Below are 13,755 nucleotides of genomic sequence, written 5' to 3'. Positions count from 1 at the left end.
ACTGCTCTGGCTGCAAGAGCATAGAACCCAGTGTGGTGGTGACAGTGTGATCTAGTGCATTAGGGCACTGGACTAAGACTCAGGAGATATGAGTTCTATTACTGGCTTTGCTGGTGACCTATTTTGAGCATGTTACTTTCCATTTGTTTAGTCTTCCACCCTTTGTCTGTCTCATCTGCTTAGACTCAGCTCCTCAAGGCCAGGATTGCCTTGTACTATGTACCATGCTTAGCACAGTGGGGCCATAATCTCATTTGGTTCTCAAGGCACTACTGGAATATGAATAATCTATATAATAAAAGCTTCCAGGAATATTGATCTGGAGCCTAAAACATCTGTTGAGTCCATGTGAAGTTATACAGGTGTGGTCGAGATCTCACTTTGTTCAGAATACCACCAATTTCAATCATCACTGGGTTTTTCAGTCTGTTACAATCTTATTTTTAAATTCTCAGCCATTTTGTCCTTAAGAATTATAATCGTGCAGTGTACATTACAGTAAGGCATGTATCTATGCAATATTGAATGTCCTGCACCAGTGTTGCATGCAGTGTTGTTGTAGCCATGTTGGTCCCAGGATATTAAAGAGACAAGGTGGGTGTGAGGTCATATCTTTTATTGGATCAGCTTCTGTTGGTAAGAGAGACAAGCTTTTGATCTTACACAGAGCTCTTCTTCAGGTCTGAGAAACTACAGTAACTCAAAATGTCACAGCTAAATACAAGGTTTGAACAGATTATTTAGCATAAGTAGTTAACACATATTTCAAGGGACCATTCACAGTGAAGTGGCCCGTTAACATCCCTACAGTCACAGGGAGGAAAAGAAGAGGGAGGAGGGTTAGTGGGTTACAGATTGTTGTAATAAGCCATAAATCCGGTGCCTCTATTTGAGAGGTGGGCAAACTTTTTGGCCTGAGGGCCGCATCGGGTTTCTCAAATTGTATGGAGGCCAGGTTAGGGGAGGCTGTGCCTCCCCAACCAGCCAGGCATGGCCCAGCCCCACCCCCCATCCAACCCCCCCTGCTTCTCTCCCCCAGATGGCCCCCCCGGGACTTCTGCCCTATCCAACGCCCCCTGTTCCCTGAAGGCCCCCCGGGGACCCCTGCCCCATCCACCTCCCCTGCTCTCAGTCCCCTGACAGCCCCCGGACCTCCCACCCCTAACTGCCCCCTGCTGCCCCACCCAACCCCCCCCCTTCCTGACTGTCCCCCCCGGGACCCCTGCCCCATCCAACCACCCCTTCTCCCTGACCACTCCCGGACCTCTCGCCCCTAACTGCCCCCTACCCCTAACTGCCCCCCACCACCCCATTCAACCCCCCTCTCCTTCCTGACTGCCCCCCCCGGGACCCCTGCCCCATCCATCCCCCCTGCTCCCTGTCCCATGACCGCCCCCCGCCGTCCCATCCAACCCCTCCTCTCCTTCCTGACTGCCCCCCCCAGGAGCCCTGCCACCATTCAACCCCCCTGTTCCCCGCCCTCTGACCGCCCCGACCCCTATCCATGCCCCTGATCACACCCCAAGCTCCCCTGCCCTCTATCGAACCCCCCCAGCTCCCTGCCCCCTTACCGCACTGCCTGGAGCACAGGTGGCTGATAGTGTGGCTGCACCAGGACAGGCAGCCGCGCAGCGCAGCACAGAGCACCAGGTCAAGCCAGGCTCTGCAGCCCTGCTGCCCAGAGCATTGCGCCGCGTGGCAGCATGCCTGCGGGGAGGAGGAACAGCAGGGGAGGGGCCGGGGAGCTCAGGGCCGGGCCGGATGTTCCCGCGGGCCGGATGTGGCCGGCGGGCCGTAGTTTGCCCACTTCTGCTCTATTCAGTCCATGATTTTTAGTGTCTAGCAAAGTTATGAATTTAGGCTCCTTTCATCTTTTGAAAGTGTTATGCAGGTTTCCTTTGAGGCTGAGGACTGATAAGTCAGATACAGGGTGATCGCTTTGTGAAAAATGTTTATCCACAGGCGATCTGGTGTTATAGTCTTTTCATTTTCCTGGGTGAGTTCACCCAAGAGTTGCATCCGATGAAGTGAGCTGTAGCTCACGAAAGCTTATGCTCAAATAAATTTGTTAGTCTCTAAGGTGCCACAAGTCCTCCTTTTATCCAAGAGTATAGTGATTGTCTGGTTTCACCCATAGTTACTATTAGAGCATTTAGTGCACTAAATGAGGTACATGAGATGTTGTGATAGGCATGTGTAGGTGACAACTAGGAAGGGGGTTTTATTTCTGTATTGAAGCAGGTCAGGGCAACGGATTCTTCCTAAAAGTGGAGCAGATATGAGACCACACCCCCTCTGTGGCCCCGCCCTTGCCCCTCCTCTTCCCCCCCAGGCCCCGCCTCCCAGTCAAGCCAGAGCTGGGTCAGGGAACCATGGACCCTCCAGCTGCTTGAGATGGGGGGACCCGAAAGCAGTCCCTGGCCTGTGTCCCTGCCCCCTGCCCAGGGCAGGTGAAGGGTCTGCAGCTTCCCACAACTACCCACATGGCTCTTACCCCAACTCAACTCTGGCTTCTGTCCTGGCCTGGGGCGGGATTTCAGCGGCCGAAGAACCACAACTGGCCATGGTACAGTCTCCGGGCAGCTGTGGGGAGTCGCGGACCTCTACCTGCCCTGTGCGGGGGGCACGGCTGTGGGGACACAGGCCAGGGGCTGCTCAGAGGCCCCCCATCCTGGGCAGTTGGAGGGTCTGTGGCTCCCCACAGCTGTCTGGGCTCCCCGGGCCTCAATTACCCTGGCCAGGCTCAAGCTTTGGGCCTGGCTGGGGGTAGGACCTCTGGGGGAAGAGAAAGGACAGGAGGCTGGGCCAATGGCAAAAAGTGGACGGGCCAGGCCTGTTCACTTTCAAAAGGGGAAGGGCCATGATCCCTTGGCCCCCCCTGTTCCTATGCCCCTGAAGCAGGTTATCTTGGGGCATTTGTGTGACCCATCCCATGATGTGATCCATAGGCGCCGACCCCCATGGAGCAACCATAGAAAAAAAATGGTGCTCAGCACCCACGAGTCACAGCTGTTTGGTGGCACTGCCAAACAGCTGATCTGTGGGACTGCCAAACAGCTGTTTGGTGGCTCAGGGAGAGGCTTGGGGGAGGGTGGAGAGCAGCGAGCAGCAGGAGGGGTCAGGGCTTTGGGAAGGGGTGGAGCAGGGGCAGGAAGAGGTGGAGCGAGGGTAGGGTCTAGGGTGGGGTGGGCAAATTTTTTGGCCTGAGGGCCACGTCGGGGTTCTGAAACTGTATGGAGGGCTGGGTAGGGAAGACCCTACAGGACCAAACAACCTGGCCCCCGCCCCTTATCTGCCCCCTCCCAATTCCTGCCCCTGACTCCTCCCCTCAGAACTCCCAGCCCATCCAACCCCCCTGCTCCTTGTCCCCTGACCGCCCCCTCCTGGGAACCACCACTGCTCCCTGATTGCCCTGACCCCTATCCACACCCCTGCCCCCTGACAGGCCCCCCACCCCCCAGGACTCCCATGCCTATCCAACCACTTCCTGTCCCCTGACTGCCCCCTGGGACCCTCTGCCCCTTATCCAACCCCCCCGCTCCCCACCCCCTTACCATGCCACTCAGAGCACCAGAACTGCCAGCCATGCCACCCAGCCAGAGCCAGCCACGCTGCCGCACTGCCCGGCAGGAGGTCGCAGCCACACCGCTCAGAGCACTGGTGGCACGGCGAGCTGAGGGTGCTGGGAAGGGGGGACAGTAGGGGAGGTGCCAGGGGCTAGCCTCCCCAGCCAGGAGTTAAAGGGCCGGGCAGGACAGTCCCTTGGGCCGGATGTGGCCCGTGGGCCGTAGTTTGCTGACCTCTGGTCTAGGGGGAGGGAGCGGAATGAGGGCAGGGCTTTGGGGCGGGAAGAAACAGAGTACCTCACTTCATCACTTTGGATGATACCAAACTGGGAGGAGTGGTAGATACGCTGGAGGGCAGGGATAGGATACAGAGGGACCTAGACAAATTGGAGGACTGGGCCAAAAGAAATCTGATGAGGTTCAATAAGGATAAGTGCAGGGTCCTGCACTTAGGACGGAAGAACCCAATGCACAGCTACAGACTAGGGACCGAATGGCTAGGCAGCAGTTCTGCAGAAAAGGACCTAGGGGTGACAGTGGACGAGAAGCTGGATATGAGCCAGCAGTGTGCCCTTGTTGCCAAGAAGGCCAATGGCATTTTGGGATGTATAAGTAGGGGCATAGCGAGCAGATCGAGGGACGTGATCGTCCCCCTCTATTCGACATTTGGTGAGGCCTCATCTGGAGTACTGTGTCCAGTTTTGGGCCCCACAGTACAAGAAGGATGTGGATAAATTGGAGAGAGTCCAGCGAAGGGCAACAAAAATGATTAGGGGTCTGGAACACATGAGTTATGAGGAGAGGCTGAGGGAACTGGGATTGTTTAGTCTGCAGAAGAGAAGAATGAGGGGGGATTTGATAGCTGCTTTCAACTACCTGAGAGGTAGTTCCAGGGAGGATGGTTCTAGACTATTCTCAGTGGTGGAAGAGGACAGGACAAGGAGTAATGGTCTCAAGTTGCAGTGGGGGAGGTTTAGGTTGGATATTAGGAAAAGCTTTTTCATTAGGAGCGTGGTGAAACACTGGAATGCGTTGCCTAGGGAGGTGGTGGAATCTCCTTCCTTAGAAGTTTTTAAGGTCAGGCTTGACAAAGCCCTGGCTGGGATGATTTAATTGGGTATGGGTCCTGCTTTTGAGCAGGGGGTTGGACTAGATGACCTCCTGAGGTCCCTTCCAACCCTGATATTCTATGATTCTATGAGAGCAAGGGCAGGGCCTTGGGGGAAGAGACGGAGTAGGGGTGGGGCACCCCCAGGGAAAAATAAAAGTCAGCACCTATGATGTGATCGACTTCTCTGGTGGACTGTCATTGTTTGGTGAAGGCAGTAGGTGTATATCCCAGACTTTCTCCCCAGAGCATCTACCAGAGAAGATAGCATGATGGAATGAGCCACCCAAATACCCCCAAGAGAACATGCTTCAATACAGAAATACCCACCTCCTGATTGCACACCCCTAGTTGTCAACTACTACCTCACACTGGAACCCTTGCAGGGTATCATCAAACAGCTACAACCCATACTTGATGGGGACCCCATCCTGAAAACAATTTTTCCTGAACCCCATCTTCTGACCTTCAAACAACCCCCCAGCTTCTCCAAGGTCATCATCAGAAGCAAGCTCCCCACAGACCAGCAAAAAGAAAAGGAGTACTTGTGGCACCTTAGAGAGTAACCAATTTATTAGAGCATAAGCTTTCGTGAGCTATAGCTCACTTCATCAGATGCATTCAGTGGAAAATACAGTGGGGAGATTTATGTACACAGAGAACATGAAACAATGGGTGTTACCATACACACTGTAATGAGAGTGATCAGGTAACGTGAGCTATTACCAGCAGGAGAGCGGGGGGGGGGGGGGGGGATGGACGGATGACCTTTTGTAGTGATAATCAAGGTGGGCCATTTCCAGCAGTTGACAAGAACCTGTTGGGAACAGTATGGGCAGGGGGCAGGGAATAAACAAGGGGAAATAGTTTTACTTTGTGTAATGACACATCCACTCCCAGTCTTTATTCAAGCCTAAGTTAATTGTGTCCAGTTTGCAAATTAATTCCAATTCAGCAGTCTCTCGTTAGAGTCCGTTTTTGAAGTTTTTTTGTTGAAGAATTGCCACTTTTAGGTTTGTAATCGGTGACCAAAGAGATTGAAGTGTTCTCTAACTGGTTTTTGAATGTTATAATTCTTGACATCTGATTTGTGTCCATTTATTCTTTTACGTAGAGACTGTCCAGTTTGGCCAATGTACATGGCAGAGGGGCATTGCTGGCACATGATGGCATAGATCACATTGGTAGATGTGCAGGTGAATGAGCCTCTGATAGTGTGACTGATGTGATTAGGCCTTATGATGGTGTCCCCTGAATAGATATGTGGACACAGTTGGCAATGGGCTTTGTTGCAAGGATAGGTTCCTGGATTAGTGGTTCTGTTGTGTGTTGTGTTGCTGGTGAGTATTTGCTTCAGGTTGGGGGGCTGTCTGTAAGCAAGGACTGGCCTGTCTCCCAAGATCTGTGAGAGCGATGGGTCGTCCTTCAGGATAGGTTGTAGATCCTTGATGATGCGTTGGAGAGGTTTTAGTTGGGGGCTGAAGGTGATGGCTAGTGGCGTTCTGTTATTTTCTTTGTTGGGCCTGTCCTGTAGTAGGTAACTTCTGGGTACTCTTCTGGCTCTGTCAATCTGTTTCTTCTCTTCAGCAGGTGGGTATTGTAGTTGTAAGAATGCTTGATAGAGATCTTGTAAGTGTTTGTCTCTGAGGGGTTGGAGCAAATGCGGTTGTATCGTAGAGCTTGGCTGTAGACAATGGATTGTGTGGTGTGGTCTGGATGAAAGCTGGAGGCATGTAGGTAGGAATAGCGGTTAGTAGGTTTCCGGTATAGGATGGTGTTTATGTGACCATCGCTTATTAGCACCGCTGTATCCAGGAAGTGGATCTCTTGTGTGGACTGGTCCAGGCTGAGGTTGATGGTGGGATGGAAATTGTTGAAATCATGGTGGAATTCCCAAGGGTCCAGATGATGAAGATGTCATCAATGTAGCGCAAGTAGAGTAGGGGCATTAGAGGAAGAGAGCTGTGGAAGCGTTGTTCTAAGTCAGCCATAAAAATGTTGGCATACTGTGGGGCCATGCAGGTACCCATAGCAGTGCCGCTGATTTGAAGGTATACATTCTCCCCACAGATCAGGATACACCAATTCACAGCAGCACCAGAGCCTGCCAGAACAATAGATACAAAATCTGTAGACATATCTCCACTGCTACAGCAATCAACACCCGCCACAACACACGTTTCAAGATCCATGGGTCCTACACATGCCATTCACAACATGTGGTGTACCTAATCATAGAATCATAGAATATCAGGGTTGGAAGGGACCTCAGGAGGTCACCTAGTCCAACTCCCTGCTCAAAGCAGAACCAATCCCCAACTAAATCATCCTAGCCAGGGCTTTGTCAAGCCTGACCTTAAAAACCTCAAAGGAAGGAGATTCCACCACCTCCCTAGGTAACGCATTCCAGTGTTTCACCACCCTTCTAGTGAAAAAGTTTTTCCTAATATCCAACCTAAACCTCCCTGTCAAGGTTCCTCCCCCACTCTGAACTCTAGGGTACAGATGTGGGGACCTGCATGAAAAAACCCCCTAAGCTTATCTTTACCAGCTTAGGTCAAAACTTCCCCAAGGTACAAAATATTACACCCGTTATCCTTGGAATGGCCGCTACCACCACCAAACTAATACTGGTTACTGGGGAAGAGCTGTTTGGACGCGTCTTTCCCCCCAAAATACTTCCCAAAACCTTGCACCCCACTTCCTGGACAAGGTTTGGTAAAAAAGCCTCACCAATTTGCCTAGGTGACTACAGACCCAGACCCTTGGATCTTAAGAACAATGAACAATCCTCCCAACACTTGCACCCCCCCTTTCCTGGGAAATGTTGGATAAAAAGCCTCACCAATTTGCATAGGTGACCACAGACCCAAACCCTTGGATCTGAGAACAATGAAAAAGCATTCAGTTTTTACAAGAAGACTTTTAATAAAAAATAGAAGTAAATAGAAATAAAGAAATCCCCCCTGTAAAATCAGGATGGTAGATATCTTACAGGGTAATTAGATTCAAAAACATAGAGAACCCCTCTAGGCAAAACCTTAAGTTACAAAAAAGATACACAGACAGAAATAGTTATTCTATTCAGCACAATGCTTTTCTCAGCCATTTAAAGGAATCATAATCTAACACATACCTAGCTAGATTACTTACTAAAAGTTCTAAGACTCCATTCCTGTTCTGTCTCTGGCAAGAGCAGCACACAGACAGACACAAACCCTTTGTTTGTCTCCCTCCTCCCAGCTTTTGAAAGTATCTTGTCTCCTCATTGGTCATTTTGGTCAGGTGCCAGCGAGGTTACCTTTAGCTTCTTAACCCTTTACAGGTGAGAGGAGCTTTCCCCTGGCCAGGAGGGATTTCAAAGGGGTTTACCCTTCCCTTTATATTTATGACACGCCCCCCAAATCTCAGCTAGGGTGAAACACTGGCTGGGATTTCTTCCTGGAGCTCTAGGAAAAACAGAGTTAATAAGACACATGCATCTCTAAACATACTACCAAGTACATAAAGACTAACAATATTTTCCACATCTCAAGGACGATTTTAACCAGTTGACTCTGGGAAACTTTCACGGGAGAGTGCATCAGCCACTTTGTTAGAAGCTCCTGAGATGTGTTGGATGTCGAAATCAAAATCTTGGAGAGCTAAACTCCACCGAAGAAGTTTTTTGTTAGTTTCTTTGACGGTGTGAAGCCACTTCAGTGCAGCATGGTCGGTTTGCAGGTGGAAACGCCGTCCCCAAACATATGGGCGTAGCTTTTCCAGAGCGTAGACAATGGCGTAACATTCTTTTTCAGTGACTGACCAGTTGCTTTCCCTCTCAGACAGTTTTTTGCTGAGAAACACTACAGGGTGGAATTCTTGATCAGGTCCTTTCTGCATTAAAACTGCTCCCACACCATGCTCGGACGCATCTGTGGTTACTAGGAACGGTTTGTCAAAGTCTGGGGCCCTTAGTACAGGGTCAGACATGAGTGTCGCTTTAAGCTTGTTAAAGGCCTTCTGACACTTTCCGGTCCACTGAACAGCATTTGGCTGTTTCTTTTTGGTTAGGTCTGTCAGTGGGGCAGCGATTTGGCTGTAGCGCGGTACAAAGCGTCTGTAATAACCGGCCAAGCCTAAGAAGGATTGAACCTGTTTCTTTGACTTTGGGACAGGCCACTTTTGGATAGCATCCACTTTGGCCTGTAGGGGGCTGATAGTTCCTTGACCCACCTGGTGTCCAAGGTAAGTCACTCTGTTTAGGCCTATTTGACACTTCTTAGCCTTAACAGTTAGTCCTGCCTCCCTTATGCGCTCAAGGACTTTTTGTAGATGTTCCAGGTGGTCTGCCCAGGAATCCGAAAATATGGCCACGTCGTCAAGGTAGGCGACTGCATATTCTCCTAATCCCGCTAGGAGACCATCTACAAGTCTTTGGAAAGTGGCGGGTGCATTTCGCAGCCCGAAAGGGAGTACATTAAATTCATACAGCCCGAGATGTGTGATGAAGGCTGACCTTTCCTTGGCAGATTCATCCAGCGGTACCTGCCAGTACCCCTTGGTTAAGTCCAAGGTAGAGATGAACTGGGCCCGTCCCAGTTTCTCTAATAGTTCATCTGTGCGTGGCATTGGATAGTTGTCTGGGCGAGTTACAGCATTTAGCTTACGGTAGTCCACGCAAAAACGTATTTCCCCATCTGGTTTGGGAACTAGAACCACTGGAGATGCCCATGCACTTTCAGAGGGGCGGATTACCCCCATCTGTAACATATCCTGGATCTCCCGTTCTATAGCAGTTTTAGCTTGAGGAGACACCCGGTAAGGTTGGACCCTAATTGGGTGAGCATTACCTGTGTCAATGGAGTGGTATGCCCGTTCAGTCAGTCCTGGGGTGGCTGAGAACGTTGGCGCGTAGCTAGTGCACAGCTCCTGGATCTGCTGTCGCTGCATACGCCCAAGGGTCATGGAGAGGTTCACCTCTTCCACACCACCAGCACATTTCCCTTCGTAGTAAACACCTTCAGGCCACTCAGCGTCGTCTCCTCCCTGGGCTGTAAACTGACAAACCTTTAATTCTCTGGAATAAAAGGGCTTTAGAGAATTAATATGGTACACCTTAGGCTTTCGGTTGGAGGTGGGGAATGCTATGAGATAATTAACAGCTCCCAGGCGCTCCTGGACCATGAATGGCCCTTCCCACGATGCTTCCATTTTATGGGCCTGGAGCGCCTTTAAGACCATGACCTGGTCTCCTACTTTGAAGGAACGCTCTCTGGCATGCTTATCATACCAGGCTTTTTGCTCCTTTTGAGCATCCTGTAAGTTTTCTCTAGCAAGGGCTAAAGAGGTTCGGAGGGTGTTTTGTAGGTTGGTTACGAAGTCCAGAATGTTAGTTCCTGGAGAAGGTGTAAATCCCTCCCATTGCTGCTTCACCAACTGCAATGGCCCCTTAACCTCACGGCCATATACAAGTTCAAATGGGGAAAACCCTAAACTGGGATGTGGTACAGCTCTGTAGGCAAAGAGCAACTGCTGCAACACTAGGTCCCAATCATTGGAGTGCTCATTTACAAATTTACGTATCATGGCCCCCAAAGTTCCATTAAACTTCTCCACCATGCCATTTGTTTGATGGTGGTAAGGAGTGGCAACCAAGTGATTTACCCCATGAGCTTCCCAAAGGTTTTTCATAGTTCCTGCCAGGAAATTAGTCCCTGCATCTGTGAGGATGTCGGAGGGCCAACCTACCCTGGCAAAAATGTCTGCTAGTGCCTGGCACACACTTATAGCCCTGGTGTTGCTCAGAGCTACTGCTTCCGGCCATCGGGTGGCAAAATCCATGAAAGTCAGTATGTACTGCTTTCCTCTGGGTGTCTTTTTCGGAAAAGGACCCAGAATATCCACAGCTACTCGCTGAAATGGAACTTCAATGATGGGGAGTGGCTGTAGAGGGGCTTTGACCTGGTCTTGGGGTTTTCCCACTCTTTGGCACACCTCACAAGACTGGACATAGGTAGAAACATCCTTGCCCATTCCCTCCCAGTGGAATGACCCCCCCAAACGGTCTTTGGTCCTGTTCACCCCAGCATGGCCACTAGGGTGATCATGGGCTAAGCTCAAGAGCTTGGCCCGGTATTTAGTTGGAACTACCAACTGTCTCTGAGGATGCCAGTCTTCCTGGTGTCCACCAGAAAGAGTTTCCTTGTATAAAAGTCCTCTTTCTATAACAAACCTGGATCGATTAGAAGAGCTGAGAGGCGGTGGGTTGCTCCGTGCCGCCGTCCAAGCTCTCTGGAGGCTTTCATCTGCTTCCTGTTCGGTCTGGAACTGTTCCCTTGATGCTGGAGACATCAGTTCCTCATGGGATTGTGGACCTAGGCTTGGTCCCTCTGGAAGCGATATAGGGGATGGAGCTGTTTCTGTTGACTGTGAACCGCTCTCCGCTGGTGCACTATGTTGGGATTCAGGCTCCGGCTGAGCCTCTTGGGTCGGGTTATCGGCTGCTGCCAGTTCAGGTTCGGTGGGGCCCTCTGTTGTTGAGGTTGCAAGTACTGGATTCAGTGCTGACACGGGGTCTGGTGTTGGTTGTTCGGCTGGTTCCGGTTCTGGGACTGGTTCCGTCTGGGTCTCTGGGACTGGATCCACTACTGCTGTTGCAGACATTGGCCTGGGGTCCAGGTCCATCACCTCTGACTGGGTCCTGATAGAAGTTTCTGGAACAGAGCTAGGCCTCACGGCTTGTTTAGCCTGGCTGCGGGTGACCATTCCCACCCTCTTGGCCTGCTTCACATGATTGGCCAAGTCTTCCCCCAACAGCATGGGGATGGGATAATCATCATAGACTGCAAAAGTCCACATTCCTGACCAGCCCTTGTACTGGACAGGCAACTTGGCTGTAGGCAAATTGAAAGAGTTGGACTTGAAGGGTTGAATCGTCACTTGGATCTCTGGGTTGATTAAATTGGGGTCCACTAAGGAAGCATGGATAGCTGACACTTGTGCTCCGGTGTCCCTCCACGCGGTGACCTTCTTCCCGCCCACACTCACAGTTTCCCTCCGCTCCAAGGGTATCTGGGAGGTATCTGGGCCTGTGGACCTCTGGTGTGATTCCGGTGCAATGAACTGTAATCTGTTGGGGTTCTTGGGGCAGTTGGCCTTTACATGCCCCAGCTCGTTACATTTAAAACATCGTCCAGCTGATGGGTCACTGGGGCGAGGAGGGTTGCTGGAGAACGGGGTGGTGGGACGATAAGGGGTCTGGAGGGTTCTTTGGGAGGTAGGTGGGGCTTTGGGCGGCCCCCGGTAATAGGGTGTGGTCTGGGGTGGTCCCTTCTGGTCTCCACTCCAACTGCGACCAGTTTTCTTCTTCTCTGCCACCTCCACCCATCTGGCTCCAATCTCTCCTGCCTCGATTACAGTTTTGGGCTTCCCGTCTAGGATGTATCTTTCTATTTCCTCAGGAACACCCTCTAAGAATTGTTCCATTTGCATTAGGAAGGGCAAATTTACTGGAGATTCAACACTTGCTCCTGATATCCAGGCATCCCAATGTTTCACAATGTGGTAGGCATGTCGGGTAAATGACATGTCTGGTTTCCACCTTAGGGCTCTGAACCTCCGACGAGACTGCTCGGGTGTTATCCCCATTCTGACTCTCGCCTTGGATTTAAACAGTTCATACTTGTTCATGTGTTCTTTAGGCATTTCAGCTGCCACCTCAGCTAAGGGTCCACTGAGCTGCGGCCTCAGCTCTACCATGTATTGGTCAGTAGAGATGTTGTACCCAAGGCAGGCCCTTTCAAAGTTTTCTAAGAAGGCCTCAGTATCATCACCTGCCTTGTAGGTGGGGAACTTTCTGGGATGGGAAGTGGTACCTGGAGAAGGATTGCTAGGGTTTGTTGGTATATTCTGCTGGGCCTTTATCCTCTCCACCTCCTCCACATGCTTCCTCTCTTTTTCCTTCTCCTCCTCCACATGCTTCCTCTCTTTTTCCTTCTCCTCCTCCACATGCTTCCTTGCCTCCATTTCCCTCTTGTGGGCAGCCTCCTGTACCTCCTTCTCCAGCCGCATGAGTTCTATCTGTCTTTCATGTTCCCTTTGTCTTTCCTCAGCCTGAAATTTGGCTAATTCCAGCTGTAGTTGAGCTGAGGATTTGGTCATTCTAACCTCTCTGTTTTTAACTAACTTTACACCTGAGGTTTAGAAATAAACAAACAAAACTTGGCTGTAAAATTTTGCTGTGCTGCAATAGAATACCTATTCTCTGATAGTGATTGTCAGCCTACAGAAAAAGACAATTCCCTTGTCTCTGCTCTGGGCCCAAATTAAAGCAAAAAACCTCCAACTACTTGGAAACCTGCTTACCCAGCCCAAAGAAAAAGCAAATGGGTAGAACACACACCCCCTATTTACTTTTAGGAAGAAAAGAAAAAAAAACCTCTGGATTGGAAGATTTCCCTGCAGGAGTTAAGTACCCTGCCTCCAGGCAAAAAAAACCTGCAATTCACAAGATAATCCACTTTTGTCTCTGCTTGGCCACAAAGCAGAGAGAAACCAAGCTGCTTTCAGTTTCAAAGCTGCTTTCTGGACTTTCTTTCCAAAGAAAAAAAAATTTTCCTTTTTAAAATCTGTATTTCTAGTTCAAAAAATCTCAACTGGATCTCAAATGATTTCAGGTTAATCCCACCACTGTGCCACCATGTCAAGGTTCCTCCCCCACTCTGAACTCTAGGGTACAGATGTGGGGACCTGCATGAAAAAACCCCCTAAGCTTATCTTTACCAGCTTAGGTCAAAACTTCCCCAAGGTACAAAATATTACACCCGTTATCCTTGGAATGGCCGCTACCACCACCAAACTAATACTGGTTACTGGGGAAGAGCTGTTTGGACGCGTCTTTCCCCCCAAAATACTTCCCAAAACCTTGCACCCCACTTCCTGGACAAGGTTTGGTAAAAAAGCCTCACCAATTTGCCTAGGTGACTACAGACCCAGACCCTTGGATCTTAAGAACAATGAACAATCCTCCCAACACTTGCATCCCCCCTTTCCTGGGAAATGTTGGATAAAAAGCCTCACCAATTTGCATAGGTGACCACA

The 13,755-nt window shown here is 50.4% G+C and overlaps 1 long non-coding RNA gene across 1 annotated transcript; it reads right to left on the bottom strand.

Annotated features, from left to right (window-relative positions):
- Positions 1-5,229: 5,229 nt before the first annotated feature.
- Positions 5,230-7,921, bottom strand: LOC142070624 (uncharacterized). The gene is made up of 2 exons (XR_012666536.1): positions 7,828-7,921; positions 5,230-6,778 (listed from the first exon to the last, which is right to left on the bottom strand). It is a non-coding gene; the product is annotated as an uncharacterized LOC142070624 (long non-coding RNA).
- Between the last annotated feature and the right edge of the window lie 5,834 nt (positions 7,922-13,755).

This window comes from Caretta caretta, chromosome 1 (assembly GCF_965140235.1).
Source record: "Caretta caretta isolate rCarCar2 chromosome 1, rCarCar1.hap1, whole genome shotgun sequence".
NCBI lineage: Eukaryota > Metazoa > Chordata > Testudines > Cheloniidae > Caretta > Caretta caretta.
This window is presented reverse-complemented; position numbering and strand designations above follow the sequence as displayed.